The sequence below is a fragment of the Castor canadensis genome, chromosome 10 (genome assembly GCF_047511655.1).
Source record: "Castor canadensis chromosome 10, mCasCan1.hap1v2, whole genome shotgun sequence".
NCBI lineage: Eukaryota > Metazoa > Chordata > Mammalia > Rodentia > Castoridae > Castor > Castor canadensis.
Window position 1 is genome coordinate 108,030,654 of NC_133395.1, and position 11,676 is coordinate 108,042,329.

Below are 11,676 nucleotides of genomic sequence, written 5' to 3' on the forward strand. Positions count from 1 at the left end.
AGAGATAAGGGATTTCAGGCCCATTTTGACTTATTTCTTCTTTGTTCCTGTTCTCAGGTTTGGCATTTTTACATTTATTTTCATATTTTATGCATTTTTTAGCTCTACAGCTGCCTCACAATTTAAGATTGCATTCTGAACCTTGGGCCCCCAGGCCCTTAGAGGCAGAACCTTAGAGGTTCTACAACCTTAAAAGAACTTAAGTTCTTAAAAGAACTGGTAGCATTCTGCATTTCCCTTTAGCTTGGTTTGTTTGAATAGTCTCCTTAGTGATTAGAATAGTCAGATAAAGAGATCTTTCTCTGCATCCACATTCATTATGTCCGATTTATGTACTGTAATGCTTTTGTTAATTCGATGTGTGGATGCTGGGCATAGGGGGAGGACACACATAGATTTCAAGCGATACTCTTGGTGCCTCAGTGTCTGAGCACCTGGAAGGATCTGGGGACTGTTACAGAGCTAATTGTCAGGTGTAGTACATTTTAAGTACAAAGATCTCCCAAGCATCGAGGAATAACCACCTCTCTTTAGATCTTTAAAGAGAAACATTCAAGTCTATCTTTGTCCTATTTGCTTAGCATTAGAAGTAGACTCTCAAGTGGTTGGCAGTGGATCACATTAGAAGGATATGAAACCAAAGAGAGTCGAGTATGGAAAAGGTGCCTATCATAGATCCACACCAAGAGAACTTCATTCTTTTCAGCTTGGTTTGAGATACTCTATTCTCGAGATCTGTGGGAAAGGTAGGTATCATATTTCTTTAAATTTTACATGAACAGACCCAGTTTCTTCTTCTCTGGAACCAAAGAAAACTGCAGACCTTCTAAGAAATGTACAGATGTGCATGTGGATATGAGTGAAGTGAGGACAAGGGAATCCTGGTTCTGGAAACAGATTGCAAATCAGCGGGCAAAAGATCATGGAGAGACAAGAGGAGCTCAAGTTTGAGGCTAACCTGGGCTACGTAGTGAGATCCTGTCTCCAAAAAAAAAAAACAAAAATCCTGGAGAATATCAAGTGGCTTAAAATTTTCCTCTACAATGGCCGAGGGATAGCAAATGGAGCCTAATGGAATAGTGCATATTACAAACCACGCCAAGAATGTACACTTTTGCTAATAATTAGAAAATGGAAATTCCTCCCTAGGGTTTTAAACTGAGAAACCATATGAGTAGATCAGTGTTTTAGAGACAGTAGCTCACTTTCAGCTTGAAGCACAGGTTAAAGTCAAAACTGTTAGTTGCAGGGTGATCCACATAAAGCTTATGCTGTTAGCAAAAGTGATAAAGCCATAAAATAGAAAAGCACGATGAGATCCTGAATTAAAGTACCAGAAGCAATGGGGATGGAAGTGATAGAAAAGAATCAAGGACTCCCAGAAAACAAAACGAAAAGAACTTAGTGAAAAGAGGAGGATTAAGAAAAAATCAAAATATCTCTCTTCTGGCTTCAGTAAGTGGAAGGGTGAGGGTCAAGGTCAATAGCGCAAATAAATTAGAAGCAGAGGGTTTGTGGACAAAACGCAGAGAAAAGCCTCGGCTCTGAGGAAACGTGGTCTATAACTGGGCCTCATTCGCTTTGGAGTCCTGGTCCTTTGCTTTTATAGTAATGTAAGGCGGACTACCTTGACATCATGCTGATCCTACAAGGCCCTGACATTTGTTTTTTCTTTAGCACTGTGTGCCTAAAATTTTGAATTAGATGCTCAGATTTAAAAATAAGAATATTTTTACATGAAAATCAGGACTTCAGACTATTATTGAAAAATTGAAACATTTTCCAGTGTCCCTCCCCCAAATCAACAAACCCATAAGCTAAACACGTGCTCTTTAATTTGGCACAGTACCCATCATTTTCTCTTGTCCCTCTTTTCCCTTTTTTATTAGCATATATTAATTGTCAAAATAATGGATTTCATTATGATATTATGTAATATAACAAGTTTTTATCATATTTATCCCCCATTATACTCTCTTGTTTCCCCATCCTGCTGGTCCCTTTCCTGTTCCCAGAGTGTCCCCCTTTTACCTTCATGCTTTTTTCTTCTAGACTCCACATATGAGGAAAACATGCAATATTTGTCTTTTTAAATCTGGTTTATTTTGCTTGATATGATGATATCCAATTCCATCCATTCTCTTGCAAATGACATAATTTGTTCTTTGTGACTAAAAAATGTTCCATTTCACATATATACATTTTCTTTATCCATTTATGGGTTGATGGGTACCTAGACTGATTCTGTAGCTTGGCTATTGTGAATAGTCCCCAATAAACACAAGTGTGCAAGTATCTCTTTTGTATTCTGATTTTGATTCCTTTGGGTTTATGCCAAGGAGTGGGATAGCTGGATCATATGATAGTTCAATTTTTTGTTTTTTTAGGACTCTCCATCCTGATTTCCATAGTGACTGCACTAGCTTACCTTCCTACCAACACTGTACAAGGGTTACTTTTTCCTCACATCCTTGCCAGAATTTGTTATTTTTTATATTCTAGGTGATAGCCGTTCTAACTGGGATGAGATACATCTCAATGTCATTTCGATTTGCATTTCCCTCATGGCTAAAGATGTTGAACAATTTTTTCATGTATTTCTTGACCATTTGCTCTTTTGGGAACTGTTTTGTTCTCCCGCCCATTTATTAACTGGATTCCTATTGATTCTTTGACAGTCCGTTTTCCTCATTCTTGTTTCCTGTGTGGGTTTCATAGACTGCAGGTGTTATGGAAGCCCTACCTTGATCCCTTGGGCTGCCCCCAGAAGTTGCCTCATACAGTTCTCGAGGCTTCCTGTACCTCTCTACCTGTGGCTGTTCTTTTCCCACTGGACTGCACTTGGCACATCTGTGGACCAGACCAGAAGTACCAGCGACTTAAGTATCTCCCTCCCCAGCAACCATCAACCAATGAAAAATTGGAATTGTTACATGAATACTTCAGCACCCTTGCCACCTCAAAGAGACCATTGTGAGGGTTTCCATACATTCTCTCAGAGAGTTCCAATGAGATTGACTCCGGTTGCCTACTTGGTCACCCTCATCTTTATTAACTGCCTTCACTTTGCTGACTCACTTCCCTGTTCCTGCCTGTGCTTTCTGGGATCATGTCCAAAATGAGCAACTCACATCCAAATCTTGTTTTAGTGTCTGTTTGGGGGAAACTCAAACTAAGACAGGATCAACAACCAACGAAATCTGTCATCTTTGATTTTGACTGACTTCTTGGTACTTACTGCATTTCCAGAGTGAGTTCTCTAGTCTTCATAAAAGTGAGAAATAAAAGTCACTTTAGAGGCCATGTGGGCATAAGGACCACAAGTGAATTTTCTGAGATCACACAGCATGATCACCTCAAAGATAAATGAGATTCTCTATCCTGACCCTGAGCCTCAGTATTATGTCTACTACCTCAAGATGGACAATTCATTGCATCTTCCTTTGCCAAATCCAGCCAATATCTGCTTTTGAAAGCAAAGTTTAATTGAAACACAGCCATGCCTACTCATTCACCAGAGTCTTTGACTGCTTTCTCATTTCCTCAGCAGAGGTAAGTAGTTGCAACAGAGACCTTCTAGTTCACAAAAGCCTAAAACATTTACACTCTTAGAGCCAAAGTTTGCCAACCCCTACCCTCCATTACAGTAGCACTGGCGACATCACCCTTGCCCAGGCTCACTTACAGGTAACATGGCAGAAACAGCCCCTCCCTTTCATATGATCTCAGTGAGACAAAAATCACAGCTACCTCCCTTTTGTTCAGCTGGCAGAGGATGCTCCTGGCAGAGCCCAAGGATCAAGGCTGCAGCTCTGACTTCTCTCTAGATAAATTAATTTATTATTTAAGCACATCTGCCTGTTTATTTAAAGAGGTGCGGTGGCCCCCACTTGTGCACTTGTGCAGAGGAAAACATCACACTGAGATCTCAAGTGTCACAGCAATTAGTCAAATGGGGAAGGATGCTGCTCTACGATGTTTAGGGACACTGAACTTGATAATCTTTAATTTGCTCAATATTACAATTAAAGTAACTTCAAATGTGTTATAACCTTAATAATGTCAACATGTTTCCATTATCTCTGGTGTACATATTATTTTTAACCTACTTCACACATAAGAATGTATTAATGCATTTTTTGGCTGCGAGTAAAGTGGCCCTCTAACAGGCTTGTGAAGGACTTAATAACCTTGTAGAAATGTTTTACTGATGAGTATTTAAAAATTATTAGAAAATCACTCAGAGAGGACGAAAAAAATGTACTACATTATCATTGGGTGGGAGAGAGAGAATCATGAGAAGAGACAGGATTAATAGGAAGACTAACAAGAGAAAGCTATGGTGGCAAAAGAAACAGGGTATGGGTAGAAAAACACAGCTGAATCACAAGTCAAAAGACGTGGGTTTCTAGCTGAGACTTTACAACACATGAGCTGTGTGATCTTGGGAAAGTTGCTGAACTTGTCTGAGAGTTGATTTTTTCATTTCCAGCTTCAAAGTCCTGATCATTACAACATTACTCATATGTAAATGTAATTGATGGGTGCTGGTGAATGACTTGTAAAATGCAAAGTGTAAAATTCAACTATGTGTTATTGTTGCATAAAGCTGGAATGAAAAATATTAAGATAGTAATACTTCTTGCTTCCTGTGTTCATGTAGTGCTTGTAGTCCATTGGTATTTTAAGATGATTAAATAAAAATAAGGAGAAAAAGAGATAGAGAAAATAACTCATTTCTTCCATCTTGGGCCACCTGGCCAGAAATGACAGGCCCCAGCCCAATACAATGGGACAGAAGCAACCTCCTAAGTAACCACCAGAAAATGGAATTTGTGGGAATAATATCATTCACCAGATTTCATTTTCTTAGTTTGAAAGCAACTTCACCAGCCTGGGACAGTCACTCATGTCCTCTCCTCTTTCACCAACTATTCAGGGCAAGCATGGATTATTGAGGTAAACATTTATATAATTCCAATGCTTTCCACTGGTGTGAAATTACTGATATGTTGGGATCCTCTGTTTTCCCTAATTAGACCAGTGAGTGAGGGATTTGCAGAAACAATTCCAGAGACTCTCACTTTAATATTAACTAATGTGCACTTGGCCTACTTTTTGATTTTCCCACTGAACATATAGGGTCAGTTTCTCATCTTGCTCACACCCCTGTGGAGTAAGCTCTTAGCTCAGAACTGCAATGTTTTCAGAGGCGGTGTCTTGCCTTCCTCCTACCTCTGCTTTATCCTTTGCCTCCCGCTAGGATTCAGTTCACTGACCATCCACAGACAGAAGCTTTGCTTTCACCAGGTGCAAAACTATTTTGGCAAACTTATCTATTGTACTCAGTTAAGGAAATTGAAACTATTTTCTATGTTTATAGATATATCTGTATGATTACTATTCTCATGCATATGTGTGTATCAATGTATGTGTTTTTTAAACATGGACTTAGTTTCATAGTTTTAGGACACTATTCAGGTAGATTTTTGGAAAAGTAAACCAGGAACACAAAAGGAACCACTCTTCCTGAAGATCAATGTAGAACACAGTGGTAACAATAACAATTTTTGGAGTCAGATGGTATTCAAATTCTGGCCACTGAAATGACCTCTTTTGTAATCTTTATCTCATCAATTTATCTGACCCCCGAATTCCCCATGAACAAAATGAGAATAAAACTTAGTTCTTAATATGGTTGTGAATTTGTAACAAAGGTTATAATAAATTGTTCACCATATTCTGGCAAGAGATACTGGATAAGTTATAGTTGTAGCCGTAGGACTAGTTACCTCAACTTCACTTGTCACTTCTGAGGGGTTCATGAGGTAGAAAAGTGTGTAGAAAAATCTACTCGATGTACCAGTGGGAGGGAGGAGGAGGTGGGGAAAGGGCATGGGAGGATGAATATAAGCAAATACTGCATATACATGTGTGTATATGGAAAAATGATACCTGTTGAAACTATTCCAGGAGTGGGGGGAGGGAGAGTAAAGGAGAATGGTGGAGGGGGTGAATTCAAGTAAGATATATTCAATATATTGTAAGAATGTTTGTAAATGCCACAATGTATCCCCACCCAACACAATAAAAAAAGAGGGGAAAAAAAGAAAAGGTAACTCTAAATATTGACTTGACTTGGAAATGAAGAGACATGAGGTCAAAGCTTTCTGTCAGCTACTTTGTCTTTAGGTTTGCTTATTAATAAAATTCCCTCTTTCTCTCTCCCTCTCTCTCTCTCTCTCTCTCTCCCCTCTTCGCACTATGTACACTTTGAGGTCAAACAGTATCACATTTTAGAAGAAGGACAAAGGACAAAAGAGAATGAACAGGATACCAGCCTCCCAACCCAGCTCTAATCAAAGGAGCTGTTTGTCTCTTGCACACCTGATTTCTAGACAGGATGTGGTTGTCTAGCAAGGCTTCCTCATCTAGAACAGCTTGGCTCCCCATGGGACAAGATAATCTTAAGATTTCTTCTCATCCTTGTATTGTGCCAGGATGCTGTCACTTTTCCCAAACTTTAGGTTTGGCTGACTGTTGAGAAGCTTCAGACACCAGAAAAGTTCAAGTCATTTTTAGGCAAAGTCAGCTTTTTGAAAACTACAAAGTCAGCATAATTCTTAGTCTCCATTTTCTCCATAGAGACGGCCCTGCTCATCCATGGATTCCTCACTAGAGACCTACTCAGGCCCTAGAGTTTCTCAGAACACCTGCCTGCCTTGGGCTCCCTCCTCACCAAGCCCATTGCTCCCTATTCTCACAGCCCACCTCTCTGTTGAGATATAAAAAACTAATCCTTACCCTTGATGATGTCTTGAATTGCAGTTCATTAGAAAATTCCTCTGGAATGGCTATATTACCCAGAACAATAAGCATTGGAGGGAAATATTTTTCTTGGGGGACATCAATTCTCAGCTTTCAAATTCCCACTGCAATCGTGAGTTATCTTGCTTGTCTGACCCAGAAAGCCAGCATTGATGTCCGATGTGAAAATCTCTGCTATCATCCTTAAAAAATGAGCTTGTGGCTCAAACAGACCCCTGCTTTAGACCTGGTTGCATAACTCCTTTGCTTCTCTGCCTTGGCCAACTTACCAACTCTCCCAGTTTCTGTTATTTATATTTATTATCTATCTTGATGTTGATATGGAAATGTGAAGGTTTTCTGGGATAAACAATCCTTAAAATCAATCTTATCTCTTACTATTTTGTTATCATCATTATTTATTCACTTGACTCAGTATAAATCTCAAGTCTCCAAGAAATGCCACAAGTCTTTATTTGATTATTTTTCTCCTTTATCTCCCCTCCCCCATATCTAGTTGATACAAGTAAAGTAAAATTCTATTTTAGTTATTATTGAAATTCCATCACTCTCTCTCTCTGTCTCTCTGTATGTCTCTGTCTCTGTCTCTCTCTCCCTCTCACTCACATACACACACACACACACACACACACACACACTCATTTTTGTTGGTGGTGATGGATCTAAGTATTGAACCCAGGACCTCACAGATATTGGACAAACACTATACCATTGAGCCCAGCACACACATTTTAACTTATACAGGAAGATGCTTGGATCTTTCCAATACTAGAGCTTTGGTGGAAACCCAGTTATTGCTGGCTAATAGTTATTTGTTGCTCCAGTTTCTCTGATATCTCTTTTGGTCCACAAGGGCTCTGCTGTTTCTTGGTTATACTCAGGTCATAAGATGCTCTTATGAGAATGAGAACTCCCATGCCTGGAGTCCACTCAAGCATTATTGTGTACTCTTATAGTATCATCTTGGTGTAATAAGCAGTCACATTTCTCTCAAAACTTTTCTATTTCTAACCTCTTCCCAGGCTGGGGGCATTTTTCCCTCTTCTCTCTCACCCCCCTTTCCCCTCACTTCCTTTCATCTCTTCCTGTCCTCTGCACTCCTCTCCTCTCTTCTTCTCTTGTGCCTTCAAGTTCATGTTCCTCTTACTGTCCCACCTCAGAATACACAGGACTTAGCCAGACATAGTGGTACACACCTCCCAGTACTTGGGAGGCTGAGACAGTAGAATCATTAGTTTGAAGTCTGCCCGACTACATAGCAAGATTTTATCTCAAAAAAAAAAAAGGATATCCTGGACTTAATAAAATACTGGAAGATTATACACACCCTTTGATAGAAAGGAGAATATCATCTAGAAATTGGATAAGTTAAACATGTACATACACATATTCATATATATGTGTGTATATATATGTGTGTGTGTGTATATATATATATATATATATATATATACATATATGTGATAACTCTGTCATAACACCAGCAATGTTACCATCACCATCACCATCATCATGCACCAGTACCAAGAACTCCTTTTCTAGAGTCATGACACTTTGCAATTTTTATGAGAAGACAAAGATGAGTTCAGTTTACTGTCAGATACCTATGAGATCAACAAAACTCTAATCTTAAAGGCATTCATGACCTATACAGCTACCAAGAAATCCCTTACTTTCATCCCTTACTTTCATCGAGTCTAATCCCTTTCCAACATAAAACTGAAAACTTACTTTCCTGGTGCATGGAGGAAAGAATAATATTATAAGAATGACTAAGTCAGCTCTCCACTGACGTTTCAGCTTAAATTTTAGAACATTAGTAGCTTTTCCTTATGAGCTGGTGAAAGTGAATAACTCACATTGGTATAGGGATCCTATTGATGGGTCTTTCCTGATTTTCAGGTAAATGTTAACTTTATATAAATCTCATTTAACTAAAGAGAAGTAAAACTCATTCAAAGACAAAGAAAGTGCAAGTCTATCAGTGCCTGTTTAATGGGTAGTGAAATCCATTAAAGGAGGCTTTGCTACTGTGACTCCTGAAGCAGTATAATTTCAGAACTTCCACGCCTAAAGGCAGAACCCCAAATATTTCCCCACTTCTGATCATATAGTGATATCTACCATGTATTAAGAGGTCACTGTATGCTTGCCTGAAAAGTGATATTTTTATAAATAATGTATCAGTTAACTCACGCATCAACTTTGCAGACAAAACTACTTCACCTCAAAATGGCTATTCAACTTCTCAACATCACATAGCCAGGAAGTGGTAAATCATGATTCAATTCTTGTTTGACTGATTCTGAGGCCTGTGCTGTTAACTACTAAGCTACACTGCTTCCTCCTCCCCGCCACTTCATAACGTCTGCGCCTAGATGAAAGCAGTGAGACATTTGTAACACAGCCACACCTCCCCCCAGCACCAGTTTTCAAACTTTTTACCCCCATGACTCCTTATTTATCCAGTTCATTTCAGCCAATAATGGCATTCAGTTGCCCTCACAAGCATGATTTGGAAGGTTTCTGTCGATGGTAGGTTGGCCTGATAGTTTTTGGGCCTGTGATGAGACAGGACATTCCCCACATCCAGTTAGTGGACAAGTACCTTCCTATTTTCTAGAAGTACCTTTAATTTACCCATCCTCTCCAGTAGGCTAGGTGCTCAGTATTTGCCATGTGGGATTGTGTTTTAGTTCTAATAAATTCCTCATCTGATCTTCCTTCCGTCATCTGTAAATAATTGTGAAAGACTTGAAAAGTACCTAACAAACCAATAGTGCTGAGTGTCCTGTTTACTACCCTCAAAGTTTATTCCTGCCTCCCACTATCTTTGACCTATTTATAACTCTAAATTACAGATAACTAGTAACAATGCAAATGGGTATAGTCTGTACACCCACAAACGAATTTCATTTGCTGAAGGAACAATGGATTTCTTCCTCTTACAAAGTCAGTTTCATGTCAATTGCAAAATTATTTCTGTGTTCTTGACAGTTCTTTTTATGTAGTGTACTGTTTTGAATTCTCCTTTGAATTGGGTGCACTTTCTTACTGGTTTCCTCATTAATAAATAAATTAAATAAAATCTTGACATGTGTTCATTTTACATTTGTATGAGAGTTTTGATTATATCTTTAAAATCTCTTTAATGCATCTATCCTTGACATTGTGATGTGTTAATTTTAACTCCTCAGGAAGCAGAGTTTGCAGCACAAATTTCCTTGCAATTATGTATCAGGAGATACATTAGTCAGGGTTGCATTACTGTAACAAATACCTGAAAAAACCTATAAGGGAAAAGGTTTATTTTTTCTCAGAGTTTTGAAGGTTTCAGTCCATGGTGGGTTGGCCTCATTCCTTTTGGACCTGTGGTATGACAGTACACAATGTTGGGCTCATATGGTAGAAGAAGCTACTCACTTCACAGTGGACAGGAAGTGAAGAGAAAAGGAAGGGCAGGGTCCCACAATCCCCTTCAAGGGCACGCCTCCAGGAACCTTAAACCTCCCACTAGGCCCAGACTCAAAGTTTCCATCATCTCCCAATAGTGTCAAGCTGTTGAGCAAGCATTTATAAACATGGACCTGTAGGGGACATTACATCTGAACTACAGTAGAAAGTGACCCTAGAAACTTGTGGTGATAGGGAGAGAGCAAGAAGAGAAAATCAGTAAAGAGTTTGTTACTGAGCAGGTCACCACTGTGGCCACCCCGACTCAATTCTGCTGGGATCCCTCTGAGGAGCCATATAGAATGTATGCCTTAAAATCATCCATACAAAGGTAAAGTACTAGGATATTTTTATGCTGACTGCTATCTCTTTACAGATTGAGAGTTACCTCAGGGGTGTTACCACCTTGGAATTCCTAGCTGTGCTTTTTGTGAATTTAGAAAAAGTTATAGACAGAAAAGTGAAGAAATACTGTTGTGTGTACTTGATGTCTTATCCTGGCAAAATGTTCAGAACTATATTCTGGCTGAACTAAACCCAGGTGGGCTGAGTGGATATGGTACAGGGCACAGAAACAACTACTACAAAACTAATGTGATCTGTCTAAACTGAAACCTAGTAAATCCCTCTTCAATTTAGAAACTGAGTAATTTTCTTTTTTTAAGATAAAATCCAAGCACAGGATCCTTCATGCTGTGGCCTTGCTTCATTTGTCACCTCTCTCCAGAGATATCCTATCCTCCATATGTACTCAGACACTTGCTGTTTTCCTCAGCACTATTTTGACTGTTGATGGTGTTTCTTCATCATTTATAGCTATTCATCATTACCTGTCATTTGAACATTTGAAGTGCTAGTGTCTGCCCACCCCCCTTTACTCCCCACTATTATATAACACTTCCTGACATATCATTCTTTTATAGTCTGTGCTTGCCTTTATCATAGCACCAACTTTCTCTCTCTCTCTTTCTCTCCCCCTCTCTGTGATTTCTTTAAGAGTGAAAATAATACTTATTTACCTTTAATCACCAATGCTTAATAGATTCTCATCCATTTTAGGCACTCAAAAAATGTCCAATTTATGTTTCAGTAACAAAGGACTGAGAAATCCTAAGTAATATAAAACTAATAAGGTTTATTTCATATTCACCCTGTGTATCAATAATATGTGATCAAAGGGCTTCTGACCATCATAGCTACTCAGGAAACTAAGAAGTCATCTAGAACACTATTGGTTCCTTTGTCCAAAGGGAAAGAGAGCTTGTGAGTATTTCTGCACTGGCAATTATATGCTCCTTCCAACAGTTACACAAATCACTTGTGCTCAAAATCCATAGGTTAGAATAAGTCATGTAGATCATCTGTTCAGAAGGGGGCTAGAAGTACCATTCTGCC

General features: G+C 39.0%; 1 long non-coding RNA gene across 1 annotated transcript in view; it reads right to left on the minus strand.

The window, feature by feature from the left end:
- LOC141411339 (uncharacterized) overlaps positions 1-7,078 on the minus strand; it is a 31,305-nt gene extending 24,227 nt beyond the window's left edge. Inside the window, exon 1 of the long non-coding RNA XR_012436103.1 lies at positions 6,805-7,078. This is a non-coding gene — a long non-coding RNA (uncharacterized lncRNA). The remainder of the gene's footprint in view (positions 1-6,804) is intronic.
- Between the last annotated feature and the right edge of the window lie 4,598 nt (positions 7,079-11,676).